Source organism: Salmo salar, chromosome 28 (assembly GCF_965601325.2).
Source record: "Salmo salar chromosome 28, fSalSal1, whole genome shotgun sequence".
Taxonomy (NCBI): domain Eukaryota; kingdom Metazoa; phylum Chordata; class Actinopteri; order Salmoniformes; family Salmonidae; genus Salmo; species Salmo salar.
Window position 1 is genome coordinate 33,252,501 of NC_138318.1, and position 13,686 is coordinate 33,266,186.

At 45.1% G+C, this 13,686-nt stretch overlaps 1 pseudogene across 1 annotated transcript in view; it reads right to left on the reverse strand.

Moving 5' to 3' along the window:
* LOC106589866 (RNA binding protein fox-1 homolog 3-like) overlaps positions 1-13,686 on the reverse strand; it is a 919,181-nt pseudogene that overhangs the window by 82,436 nt on the left and 823,059 nt on the right. The window contains exon 7 of the transcript XR_014383051.1: positions 11,529-11,675. The product of XR_014383051.1 is annotated as an RNA binding protein fox-1 homolog 3-like (transcript). The remainder of the gene's footprint in view (positions 1-11,528; positions 11,676-13,686) is intronic.

The window sequence follows — 13,686 nt, forward strand, 5'->3', positions numbered from 1 at the left end:
CTCTAACTCTAACTCTAACTCTAACCCAAATCTAACTCTAACACAACTCTAACACAACTCCACCTCTAACTCTAACCCAACTCTAACTCTAACCCAACTCCAACCCAACTTTAACCCAACTCTAACTCTAACTCTAACCCAACTCTAACCCAACTCTAACTCTAACTCTAACCCAACTCCAACCTAACTCTAACTCTAACTCCAACCCAACTCTAACCCAACTCTAACTCTAACTCTAACGCAACTCTAAGTCTAACCCAACTCTAACTCTAACTCTAACCCAACTCTAACCCAACTCTAACCCAACTCTAACTCTAACTCTAACCCAACTCCAACTCTAACTCCAACCCAACTCTAACCCAACTCTAACTCTAACTCTAACCCAACTCTAAGTCTAACCCAACTCTAACTCTAACCCAACTCCAACTCCAACCCTAACCCAACTCTAACCCAACTCCAACCCAACTCTAACCCAATTCTAACCCAACTCTAACTCTAACCCAACTCTAACCCAACTCTAACCCAAGTCTAACCCTTTTAGAAAGACAGCAGCAAAAGTGTGTCAGAACTTCAGTTGGTGTTTATGTCTGTGTCTGGATGTCTGCAGGCCTGTCCTCTGCCAAGTAGCCCAGGAGCCCAGTAGCCCAGTAAACCAGGGGCCCAGTAGCACAGTAACCCAGTAGTCCAGTAGCCCAGGAGCCCAGTAGTCCAGTAGCCCAGAAGCCCAGGAGCCCAGTAGCCCAGGAGCCCAGTAGCCCAGTAGCCCAGTAGCCCAGTAGCCCAGTTGCCCAGTAGCCCAGTAGCCCAGTAGTCCAGTAGCCCAGGAGCCCAGTTGCCCAGTAGCCCAGTTGCCCAGTAGCTCAGTAGCCCAGTAGCCCAGTAGTCCAGTAGTCCAGTAGCCCAGTTGCCCAGTAGCCCAGTAGTCCAGTAATCCAGTAGCCCAGTAGCCCAGGAGCCCAGTAGTCCAGTAGTCCAGTAGCCCAGTAGCCCAGTAGCCCAGTAGCTCAGTAGCCCAGCGGTGGGGAATAGAGACCTCGCTTGCATCGCAAATGGCAACCTATTCCCTACGTAGTGCACTATTTTAGATAGGGCCCTATTCGCAACGTAGTGCACTATTTTCCTCTCTCTTCTCCCAACCCTCCTCTCCTCTCTCTCCACCTCTCTTCTCTTGACCCTCCTCTCACCTCTCCACCTCTCCTCTCTCTTCTCTTCACCTCTCCTCTCTCTTCTCCCTACCCTCCTCTCCCCTGTCTCCACCTCTCCTATCTCTCCACCCTCCTCTCCCGTCTCCTCTCTCTCCACCTCTCCTCTCTCTACCCTCCTCTCCCCTGTCTCCAACTCTCCTCTCTCTTCTCACCACTCTCCTCTCTCCAGTCTCCACCTCCATTCTCCCCTCTCTCTTCTCCCCACCCTCTTCTCCATACTCTCCCTACCCTTCTCTCCCCTGTCTCCAACTCCCCTCTCCCCCATCCTCCTCTTCCCAGCCTTATTGTAATGATGCCACAGCCTTGGTCTCCCCATAATAAGACCTTGAATCAAGTAGTTGATTTCAATAAATAAATAAACATGGTGTCCAAGCCGACGTAATACCAGCAGAGCACAGGCAAGGTCACCGTCTCACCGTGTTTTACCGCACCTCACATCGTACCTCACACACACCTCACATCGTACCTCACTCACACCTCACATCGTACCTCACTCACACCTCACATCGTACCTCAAACTCACTCCTCACATCGTACCTCACTCACACCTCACATCGTACCTCAAACTCACACCTCACATCGTACCTCACACCACACCTCACATCATACCTCACACCACACCTCACATCATACCTCACTCACACCTCACATCGTACCTCACTCACACCTCACATCGTACCTCACTCACACCTCACATCGTACCTCAAACTCACTTCTCACATCGTACCTCACTCACACCTCACATCGTACCTCAAACTCACACCTCACATCGTACCTCACACCACACCTCACATCATACCTCACACCACACCTCACATCATACCTCACTCACACCTCACATCGTACCTCACTCACACCTCACATCGTACCTCACTCACACCTCACATCGTACCTCCCTCACACCTCACATCGTACCTCACACTCACACCACACCATGCATCCTTGTCTATGAGGAGGGAACACACCTCGGCCTGTGAAATATTATATACTGGTACATACAGACAACAGAGCTGGCGCAGCGATGCAGCACCAATCTGGAGGAGGAGAGAAGAGCCCATGCTTGTTTGTAGCCTGCCAGATAGACTGAGTCTAAATAAGAAAAGCAACACGGCCCAGTGAACATGTGATTGTTTATATGTCTCCCTCACTCTCCTCTCTTTTCCTTTTCCCAAAAAGGACAAAAACCCATTGTTGGTAGTCTGCTGTGTGTGTGTGTGTGTGTGTGTGTGTGTGTGTGTGTGTGTGTGTGTGTGTGTGTGTGTGTGTGTGTGTGTGTGTGTGTGTGTGTGTGTGTGTGTGTGTGTGTGTGTGTGTGTGTGTATGTTTATGTATGTGTGTGTGCAAGTAAAACAAAAAATGGCTTAAAGGGCACTTCCTGATTTGGCCTCGTTTTGAAGATTGCTCATTAAGAAATGCAGCGTCATGACTGAAGCCAAACAAGGGTGTGGTTTGATGTGGGTGTGGTTTGATGTGGGTGTGGTTTGATGTGGGTGTGTTCTGTTAGCATACAGTACCCTGACAGGTAATGTCGTTTGTCCCTCCTGCGTCACCGTAGCAACATAGACACAAAATAGTCACTTCCTTAGCCTCTCTTGGGGAGGGGGCAGTATTTTGAATTTTGGATGAATGAGGTGCCCAATGTAAACTGCCTGTTACTCAGGCCCAGAAGCTAGGATATGCATTTGCATGGGCGTATTGGATAGAAAACACTCTAAAGTTTCCAAAACTGTTAAAATATTGTCTGTGAGTATAACAGAACTGATATGGCAGGCAAAAACCTGAGGGAAATCCATCCAGGAAGTGGCAATCTTTTGAATTGATTGTTTTTCCAAAGCCTATCCACCATATAAATGGATGGGACCTAGATTGCAGTTCCTATGGCTTCCACTAGATGTCAACAGTTTTTAGACATTGTTTCAGGCTTTTATTCTGAAAAATGAGTAAAAATGACAACATTATCTGAGTGGTCGGTCGAATGAACCAGAGCTTTTTGCGCTCGTGACCGGGATGCGCCCTCTGTTCTTTTTCCTTTGTATTGAATACACTATTGTCCGGTTGAAATATTATCAATTATAAAGACAATAGACAACCTGAGGATTAATAAAATATATCGTTTGACATGATTCGACAAAATTTACCAGTACTATTTGGATCTGTTCGTCTGCCTGTTGTGACGGCCTTTAAGCCAGTGGATTACTGAACAAAACGCACCAACAAAACAGATTTTTTGGGATATAAAGAGGGACTTTATCGAACAAAACAAACATTTATTGTGTAACTGGGAGTCTTGTGAGTGCAACCGTATGAAGATCATCAAAGGTAAGTGATTAATTTTATCTCTATTTCTGACTTTTGTGACTAATCTACTTGGCTGGAAAATGTTTGTATGCTTTTGTAAGCGGGGCGCTGTTCTCAGATAATCGCATGGTATGCTGGATTAACCTGCTAGGGCTAGGGGGCAGTATTGACACGGCCGGATAAAAAATGTACCCGATTTAATCTGGTTACTACTCCTGCCCAGAAACTAGAATATGCATATAATTATTAGCTTTGGATAGAAAACACTCCAAAGTTTCTAAAACTGTTTGAATGGTGTCTGTGAGTATAACAGAACTCATTTGGCAGGCCAAAACCTTAGAAGATTCCATGCAGGAAGTGCCCTGCCTGACAATTTCTTGCCCTTCTTGATTATCTCTATCCATTACAGAGGATCTCAGCTGTTACGTGACACTTCCTACGGCTCCCATGGGCTCTCAGAAGGCGGCAAAAAGCTGAATCGTGGCTTTGCAGGCTCTGGCTGAAAAAAAGTAGCGCGTTTGGGTAGTGGCTGGTTACAGTACTGTGAGACTCAGGCGCGTGCCCGAGTCGACCTCATGCTTTGTTTTCTTTCGTCTGTTTACCTAAACGCAGATTCCCGGTTGGAATATTATCGCTTTTTTATGAGAAAAATGGCATAAAAATGGATTTTAAACAGCGGTTGACATGCTTCGAAGTACGGTAAACGAATATTTAGAATTTTTTTGTCACGAATTGCGCCATGCTCGTGACCCTTATTTACACTTCGGATAGTGTCTTGAACGCACGAACAAAACGCCGCTATTTGGATATAACGATGGATTATTTTGGACCAAACCAACATTTGTTATTGAAGTAGCAGTCCTGGGAGTGCATTCTGACGAAGAACACCAAAGGTAATCAAACTTTTGTAATAGTAAATCGGAGTTTGGTCAGGGCTAAACTTGGTGGGTGTCTAAATAGCTAGCCGTGATGGCTGGGCTATGTACTCAGAATATTGCAAAATGTGCTTTCACCGAAAAGCTATTTTAAAATCGGACACCTCGATTGCACAAAGGAGTTCTGTATCTATAATTCTTAAAATAATTGTTATGTTTTTTGTGAACGTTTATCGTGAGTAATTTAGTAAATTCACCGGAGGTTTGCGGGGGGTATGCTAGTTCTGAACGTCACATGCTAATGTAAAAAGCTGGTTTTTGATATAAATATGAACTTGATTGAACAAAACATGCATGTATTGTATAACATAATGTCCTAGGTGTGTCATCTGATGAAGATCATCAAAGGTTAGTGCTGCATTTAGCTGTCTTCTGGGTTTTTGTGACATTATATGCTAGCTTGAAAAATGGGTGTCTGATTATTTCTGGCTGGGTACTCTGCTGACATAATCTAATGTTTTGCTTTCGTTGTAAAGCCTTTTTGAAATCGGACAGTGTGGTTAGATTAACGAGAGTCTTGTCTTTAAAATGGTGTAAAATAGTCATATGTTTGAGAAATTGAAGTAATAGCATTTCTAAGGTATTTGAAAATCGCGCCACGGGATTACACTGGCTGTTGCGTAGGTGGGACGATTTCGTCCCACCTAGCCCAGAGAGGTTAACAAAAAGTGAATCTTTAAGCCGATGTATAACACTTGTATGTTTTATGAATTTTTCTTATGAGTATTTCTGTATTTTGAATTTCGCGCTCTGCAATTTCACCGGATATTGTCGAGGTGGGACGCTACCGTCCCACCTGCCCATAAGAAGTTATAATAGTCAGAATGAAATCAGATAAATCAAGAAATCTGTAATTAATTAACAAGATGCTTGCGAATGGATTTTGGAATGTTGGCAAGTTGCAGTTGGGATAAAAGTGTGTTCTGATCATCTCAATTCTAATTTGACTGACACTATCAAACACATCAGCAAGTGGCCACTCCATAAAGGGCTTAGGGCCAAGGGTTATTTCAACATAACATTGGCAGCGTGTTTCAAAGAAGTCTGATGTGCTGCGTGATGGGCAGGTCTGTCTCACTGTCTTAGAGGTTCTGGCTGCTTTGATTGGATAGAGCGCGCACAACTGCCTCTCTCCTGTTAGTGGGCACTGGGCGTACATGATCGTAACCCAACCCTCCAGTAAGTCGTGACCAACTAACTAACAAAAGTCTGTTTTTGGACGAGACTGACTTTATGACCAAAATTATTCTATTTACACTTTCTAGTCCATTTTGACATTAGAATTAAAGCTTCTCATTCATATCGATGCCACACAGGCCGTTTAAAACTCGAGAAGTCGGTTCTAAGGGGCAGTTGACCTTTAAGCATTGAATCTAGACGGCGGATGAACGGGCGGGAGAACGGGCGGGCGGGCGGGCGGGCGGGCGAACGGAATCATTAGAGACACAGCAGAATAAAAGCAAATCTCCACTCTTCCTAATGACTGGGATGAAAGCAACGGTTAATTGTTGTCTACACCGGCCACATTATTTCATTCTAATTACCCTGTCAGATGGAGGGAGGGTGGGAGGGTGAGAGAGAGAGAGAGAGAAAGAGAGGGAGAAAGAGAGAGAGAGGGAGGCTGTGTATCAGGGTGCATGGACACAAATGTATGGACGCACGCACACACACACACACACACACACACACACACACACACACACACACACACACACACACACACACACACACACACACACACACACACACACACACACACACACACACACACACACACACACACACACACAAGCACACACAAGCACACACAACCTTGTCTGCCTCACTCAGCAGAAGCACAATGGAATTGATCACCTGGCTCGTGGAAGAGAGTGAGAGAGCATGAGAGAGAGAGAGAGAGAGAGAGAGAGCGGTAAAGAGAGAGGCAGGGAGAGAGGGAGGGCAGGCCGAGAGGCTTTGTATCAGGGTGCATGTACAGAAACACACAAATTCTAGAACCACCTAAAAGGAAGTGATTCACAAACCTTCCAATACAAAGTCATCACCTACAGAGAGATGAACCTGAAGAAGTGTCCCCTAAGCAAGCTGGTCCTGGGGCTCTGTTCACAAACACACCCCACAGAGCCCCAGGACAGCAACACAATTAGACCCAACCACATCATGAGACAACAAAAAGACACACATATTTCCTTCAGGTTACACAGACCCACAAAGAATTCCCAAACAAACCCAATTTTAATAAACGTTCATATCTATTGGGTGAAATACTAACATGTACAATCACAGCAGCGAGATTTGTGACCTGTTGCCACAGGAAAAGAAAAGGGCAACCAGTGAAGAACAAACACCATTGTAAATACAACCCTTCTCCATCACCTTATTCAGGCAAGCATAGCAGAACTTTCCACCTCCTCCTCCACCTCCCCTCCACCTCCCCTCCACCTCCTCACATTAATCCATTGTCTCACAGCTGTTGCTTAGTCTCCTTCCATAGTGAATGACTGGTTTAGCCCAACACAGACTGGAGAAGCTAATGATGCTAACGGTTTATACCTGTTCTAATGGGCCTGTGCTAATGGGCCTGTGCTAATGGGCCTGGGGTGCAGATTAAATGTACTATAAACAACTTTTTTTTCTCTGTGTGTGTGTGTGTGTGTGTGTGTGTGTGTGTGTGTGTGTGTGTGTGTGTGTGTGTGTGTGTGTGTGTGTGTGTGTGTGTGAGAGAGAGAGAACTGCTCCCTTACAGGCTAATGACACAGTCTTCTTTTACTAAATAAACACTGTAGTAAATGAACTTTAATCAGCCCACTAATGAATTGGCATCAAGGGGAGACTACAATAGAAGCTTTAGCTGTCCTCTCTATCCCCCTCTGATACCATTACTACTCACATGTTCATCTCAACACTGATTTGTTATTGTAAATTACATGGAGGAATTATAATTACACACAACCTGAAAGGCCAAATGGTGGAAGATCCGAGAGAGCGGGATGGAATGGAGCCTTATGGAATAGAATGTTAGTAGCTTCCGACTGACATGATTCCCTGTTCTGTTAGGAATGCTGCTGCAGCATGATGGAAAGATGGGGGTTCTACCTGGAAGGCTGCGGCTTCTAGAAGAGGTGATTAGGCAGATGAAGGAAGGTATCATTAAAAGTCCATTAGCGAACCCCTGATGTACGTCTCGCTTCTCGAGAGAAACACACACACAGATATAGAAGAGCACTGTCCACGCACGCACGCATGCACACACCTGAACCAAGGGTGTGTGTGTCTGGGGGGAGGTGTGTGTGTGTGTGTGATGTACAGTAACGACTTGTTTAAGAGACACTCTGGGACGGAAAGAACCCTCTTTGGTGTGTGTGTGTGTGTGTGTGTGTGTGTGTGTGTGTGTGTGTGTGTGTGTGTGTGTGTGTGTGTGTGTGTGTGTGTGTGTGTGTGTGTGTGTGTGTGTGTGTGTGTGTGTGTGTGTGTGTGTGTGGGTGTGTGTGCGCTACGGTAAGGATTCATTTTAGACCCTACCTCCAGGAGAGTGACTGTAAGGACCCTCTTGCGGCTGGCTCTCTAAGTGCCTGGTTATTAATTAAACATAGCGATGGCACTGGGGACATTATATTAGCCTGTTTCTCGCAGTGTGGTGCAAAATGAACAGGCTTCTGAAGCGACTGGGGCACAGCTGGTGTCTAGTGGAAGCCATCCCGGCTCTCTGTGTCATGCTGTATTCATGTGCTCCTTGGAAATCGGAATTAAGAAATGTTTTCACGAACTGACTCAGGACAAAACCTCATTGATACTGTATACCTGAAGCCTGGTGTTTTGGAATTTGGAATTTGGAATCTCATATTTCAGATCATTCCAAGACATGAAAGCAAAAACAGCATTCTGGAGTTTCCCTGTCGGATAGTTTAGGAGTTTCCGATATTCTGAGAGAGCTATCAAACACTTTAATGGTAAAGGATGCTGCAATGCATGCAGGGAGGTCTCAAGCCCTCTGTGATATATTTGAGGTAAGCGTTGGGATCTGTTTCAAAAGGCACCCTATTCCCTATATAGTGCATTACTTTAGACCAGGGCCCTGTTCCCTATATAGTGCATTACTTTAGACCAGGGCCCTATTCACTATATAGCACTACTTTTTACTAGGGCCCATATGCCTTTGGTGGAAAGTAGTTAGGTTACATTTCAAATGTAAAAATACAACTAAAATGGTTTGCCATTTGGGACATAGACATTGAGATTAGAGATTTCCGACACATGGTTGTGAGAATGAGAGAATTGAATCCGTGAAATGGTGCTTTGAATCCCAATTACCAGTCTACCATTAAGCCCTCATACTCATCGCTTTAATTTCCTCCTAAATGTGTTTCTCTAATTATGAATTAAAATCAAATAAGGTTGGGTAATGAAACCATTTTGTTATTTCTTTGTATTCATATTGTCTTTATGTGCCTGCGTCTGTACAGTAGCACCCGACCACGTCGCTAAGAGTTCTTCTGAGATGTCGGTTTCACTTTATTTCTGATGAGGACCTAAATTGTCACAATAAGGACCGTTAAAAGGAAGCTTTCAATTGTTGTGTTCCCCTGATTATAACCTCCTCGTGTGTTGCAATGCCTCGTCATTGCCTGGCTTTTTCTATAATGTTCCAATATCCCCTTTCTGCTATAATGGAAAGAAATTCCATTTAATATAATGCCTGGCTATTGCCTTTGTTTGCATTGTGGCGGTGCTCAAACGGAGTCGTAATGGCACATTGAGCCAGTCGCTCATTGCTACATTTAAAGGCAATGGGAGAGAGCGGCACTGGAACCCATTGTGGGGATGGCAAAGCCCTGATGGAATCTGGGACGCAGTACTTCAGGTCTGCCCACAACGATTAATCCTTGAGACTGGACCATCGACAAAGAGGATGTGTGTGTGTGTGTGTGTGTGTGTGTGTGTGTGTGTGTGTGTGTGTGTGTGTGTGTGTGTGTGTGTGTGTGTGTGTGTGTGTGTGTGTGTGTGTGTGTGTGTGTGTGTGTGTGTGTGTAGACTCTGACAAGATGACATGTCCCTCGTATCCTGTCCCACCACCCTGGAGACAACTGAACAACCACAACTAGCTAACCAAACTGCTCAGCTGCCTTGTCTGTGACTAAAGTATCGAACCAAAGAACCAAAAGTAACTTTTCAAGCCTTAACTTTCCCCGTGAAACTGATTGGACAGTTTGAGTTTCCAAGTGTCTAAAGTACAAAAAAAAAGGGCAAAAAATGTGACTTTGTTTTGACGGACCAACTTGTCCGAGCTCGGTCCTCCTCTTCAGGGTCTGTGTCAGTGTAGTCCTTCAGACAACAGGGTAAGACGCACTCTGAGCATCGTTGATTGTAGTGAGTTCTACCAGATTGTCTGTCTCTTCTAATCCCTCGCTCCTCTCTCAGTGTCTCTGGTTAATTGTGGTGCAGGACTCAGTGCCTTGGAGACTTCACTAAGTGACCGGGGAGTGTTACTGGGGAGTTAGAGTACCAGGCTTCCACACACACACACACACACACACACACACACACACACACACACACACACACACACCAAATCTGTCCCTGACTGGATCCTGTCGCCCTACACACACCTAATGAGGATAAAGTCCCTTTTAAACACAGTGCTGAGGAATACCATTAATCGTGTCTCCATTGCGGGACCCTTCCATCTCCTCTACCTCTCCCCACATCAAGGCCTCCGATTCTGGGCACGGCCAGGGGGACAGGCACCGCCCGCTATGGAACAAAGCCCTGGCCGAAAGGGAGCAAATGTTGGGCTCCATTTGAGAACCAGGAGACGGGGGAGAAATGTCCAGCCTCTTAGTATTTTAAATGTTACAGTGTAGTAGAATATATGTACTGGCTGCCATTAGTAACACTGTACTGTAAAGAGTGGTCTTACCAAGCTGTAGAGCAACAAATACCATGGGTTGATCTCTCTCTCTCTCTCTCTCTCTCTCTCTCTCTCTCTCTCTCCTCTCTCTCTCTCTCTCTCTCTCTCTCTCTCATGGCATGTTGTTTATTTGTGTTCTCGCTCGCTCTGTCGTTCTTTCTTCTACTCACACTCTCTCCCTTCTGTGTACTCTGTCTCTCTGTTTGTTCTACTCACACTATCTCCCTTCTGTATACTCTGTCTCTCTGTATACTCTGTCTTCTACTCATCTAACATTATGTGGGAGTGAGAAGCTAAACTGACTCTGTGCTCTATGGGGAATTCTTGGTCATTTTGTTGGAATTTTAAACAACATGACTGAATTGCAGTAGTCTAACCACTAGGCTATCTGCCGCCCCAAGGAGTGGGTACATAGGAGTGGGTACAAGATGCCTATTGGGCTGTAAGGCCAGAAGTGAAGAAAACAGCCTGAGACCAGCAGAGTTAGAAGTCTATAGTACGGGCCAGTCCTAAGTTCCTCCAGGAACAAAAAAATGATGAAATAAGTAAGAACAAGTTCCCGCAGACATCTGATACAGTGTCAGATGTTTCCTTTCACAAAGCAGAGAATAAAACAACTTTTCTAGAATCATTCTGTAATTCTAGAACAGTCTTGTGACTGAACCGTGTTCTGTTCTGAGAACTGCTACAGCGTTAACAGTCTTGGGAATTCAAACACGCCTTGTGACATGTCCTCTCTCTCTCTCTCCAAGGAGCGTTTAAGGACGACGGCCCTATAGAGGTCCAGGAGATGAAAAATTCATATCTGTCCCTAATTTGAGGAGGAGAGGGTATGTAGAGGTTAGAAGGGGGATCATTTAGGCCCCCTCTCTAAAAAGTGTGACGGGGCTCATACATCTTTAATGGGGACAGGACGATCTCTAAAGTGACACTTGATGTACCTGTAGAGCTAAGGCTTACACAAAACACAAGCAGGGAGAATGAGATGATTGAAACATGGTCGACTCAACACTGGTGTTTTGTTATAAAGGCCTGTGTGTTCTGAACACTGAGAACACACTGGTATGTAGACCAACAGTGTTACTATAGTAGGCCTGTGTGCTGGGAAACCTTGGTATTGTACGGGTGAGGTCTTGTGATGCCTAATTTCTCACTTGAAACATGTAACAGCTCGCTACTCACCCCAAACATTTGCCTGAGGTCTGGATCTCTGAAGCGGAATGGGATGTTGGAGACATGTAACCGCTTGGGCTGCTGCTTCTCTGACGAATCACACTGCTGCAGGTGGAGCTGATGGGAAACCTCCGTCTGCGCAACCTCGTCTGCCTGCTGCAGGAAAACACAGACCACAACACGACAAAACATTAGTTCCTAGCTAAACAGACATCTTAATCTTGGTTATTGTAAAGAATAACAGATAGGGTGGAGGTAGGGGAGAGTTTCAGGATCACTGAGGGTGACAGAAAGGAAAGGAACATCAGTCAAGTCTGAAAGGGATTGACAGAAAGAGAAAAAGGGAGATTGATTGAAAGAGAAAGATTGAGTGAGTGTGAGAGTGATATGAATCTCCACTAGGTATGACTCACACTGTTTTCCCCTGAAACACGATGGTTTTAAATAATAAAGAAGCATTTCATATTAAACTGCCTCTGTCCTTCTAAGAGTGTGTGAATAATGTTGTAGGGTGCATCACAAACGACACGCTTTTCCCCTCTGGGCCTCGTTCAATTAGTGCACTATAAAATGAATTGGGACGCAGACTCTATGTCTTAGTCATAGTGTAGTGTGAGGTATGAATGTCGTTTGGCATTCTCTCTGCTCCCCTGACATAGGAGATAAGGAAGCTGTTTGGGAGGAGTGGACACACATTTAACAACTTAAACATGTCTACACTACTGTATGTATTATACAAACAGATAGAGAGAGGAGAGGGAGAAGAGGGAGAGAGGGAAAGACAGACAGAGACAGGGAGAGAGAGAGAGAGAGAGTGATGAGAAAGAGCGAGCGAGAGGAGAGAGTGTAGAGAAAGATGGAGAGTGAGAGAAAGAGAGAGACATACAGAGAGAGAGAGGGGAGAGTAAAAGAGCGAAAGAGGGGAGAGAGAGAGAGCGAGGGATACCCTCCAGTCCTCCTCTCCTCCCCCAGACCCCATGTGATCATCTGTCCATTACGGGCAGAAAGTGGCAGCGATGCTCTCCAGGTCGCCAGGAGTGACGGCCCTTTTAGGTGTCGCCGTGACAACCGCCATTTACTTCATTGTTATCAGAGTAACCGTGACGACGGGGATCCCTGTCACCAACACCCGGGTGACCACTCTAAACTGGCCCTGAGATAAGACAGACACACGGCCCCCTGGGAAACGGAGTTGAATTGAGAGGAAACGAGTGGTGGCTAGCGGCACTTTAAATCAGCTCATAGTGATGGCTTGAAACATGGTTTCTTTAAAACCTTTTCATTCACTCCATTAAAGCTATTAATCCTCCCCCACCAGCCTCCTCTGAAGGACCTTCCCTGGGTACCAGTCTGTTTAGCTAACATTCCAGTCCTTGTACTCCATGTGACATGCCAAAGATGTTTAGTGTGACAGGAGTGGCAAGGATAACAAACTGTTACCCAGACTGTCCTCAACCCCTACCACATATTAACTATCAATGCAGGATGTGGGTTAATCCTACCACATATTAACTATCAATGCAGGATGTGGGTTAATCCTACCACATATTAACTATCAATTCAGGATGTGGGTTAATCCTACCACATATTAACTATCAATGCAGGATGTGGGTTAATCCTACCACATATTAACTATCAATGCAGGATGTGGGTTAATCCTACCACATTTTAACTATCAATGCAGGATGTGGGTTAATCCTACCACATGTTAACTATCAATTCAGGATGTGGGTTAATCCTACCACATATTAACTATCAATTCAGGATGTGGGTTAATCCTACCACATGTTAACTATCAATGCAGGATGTGGGTTAATCCCATCAGATGAAACTATCAATGCAGGATGTGGGTTAATCCTACCAGATATTAACTATCAATGCAGGATGTGGGTTAATCCTACCACATGTTAACTATCAATTCAGGATGTGGGTTAATCCTACCACATATTAACTATCAATTCAGGATGTGGGTTAATCCTACCACATATTAACTATCAATTCAGGATGTGGGTTAATCCCATCAGATGAAACTATCAATGCAGGATGTGGGTTAATCCTACCACATGTTAACTATCACTGCAGGATGTGGGTTAATCCTACCACATATTAACTATCAATTCAGGATGTGGGTTAATCCCATCAGATGAAACTATCAATGCAGGATGTG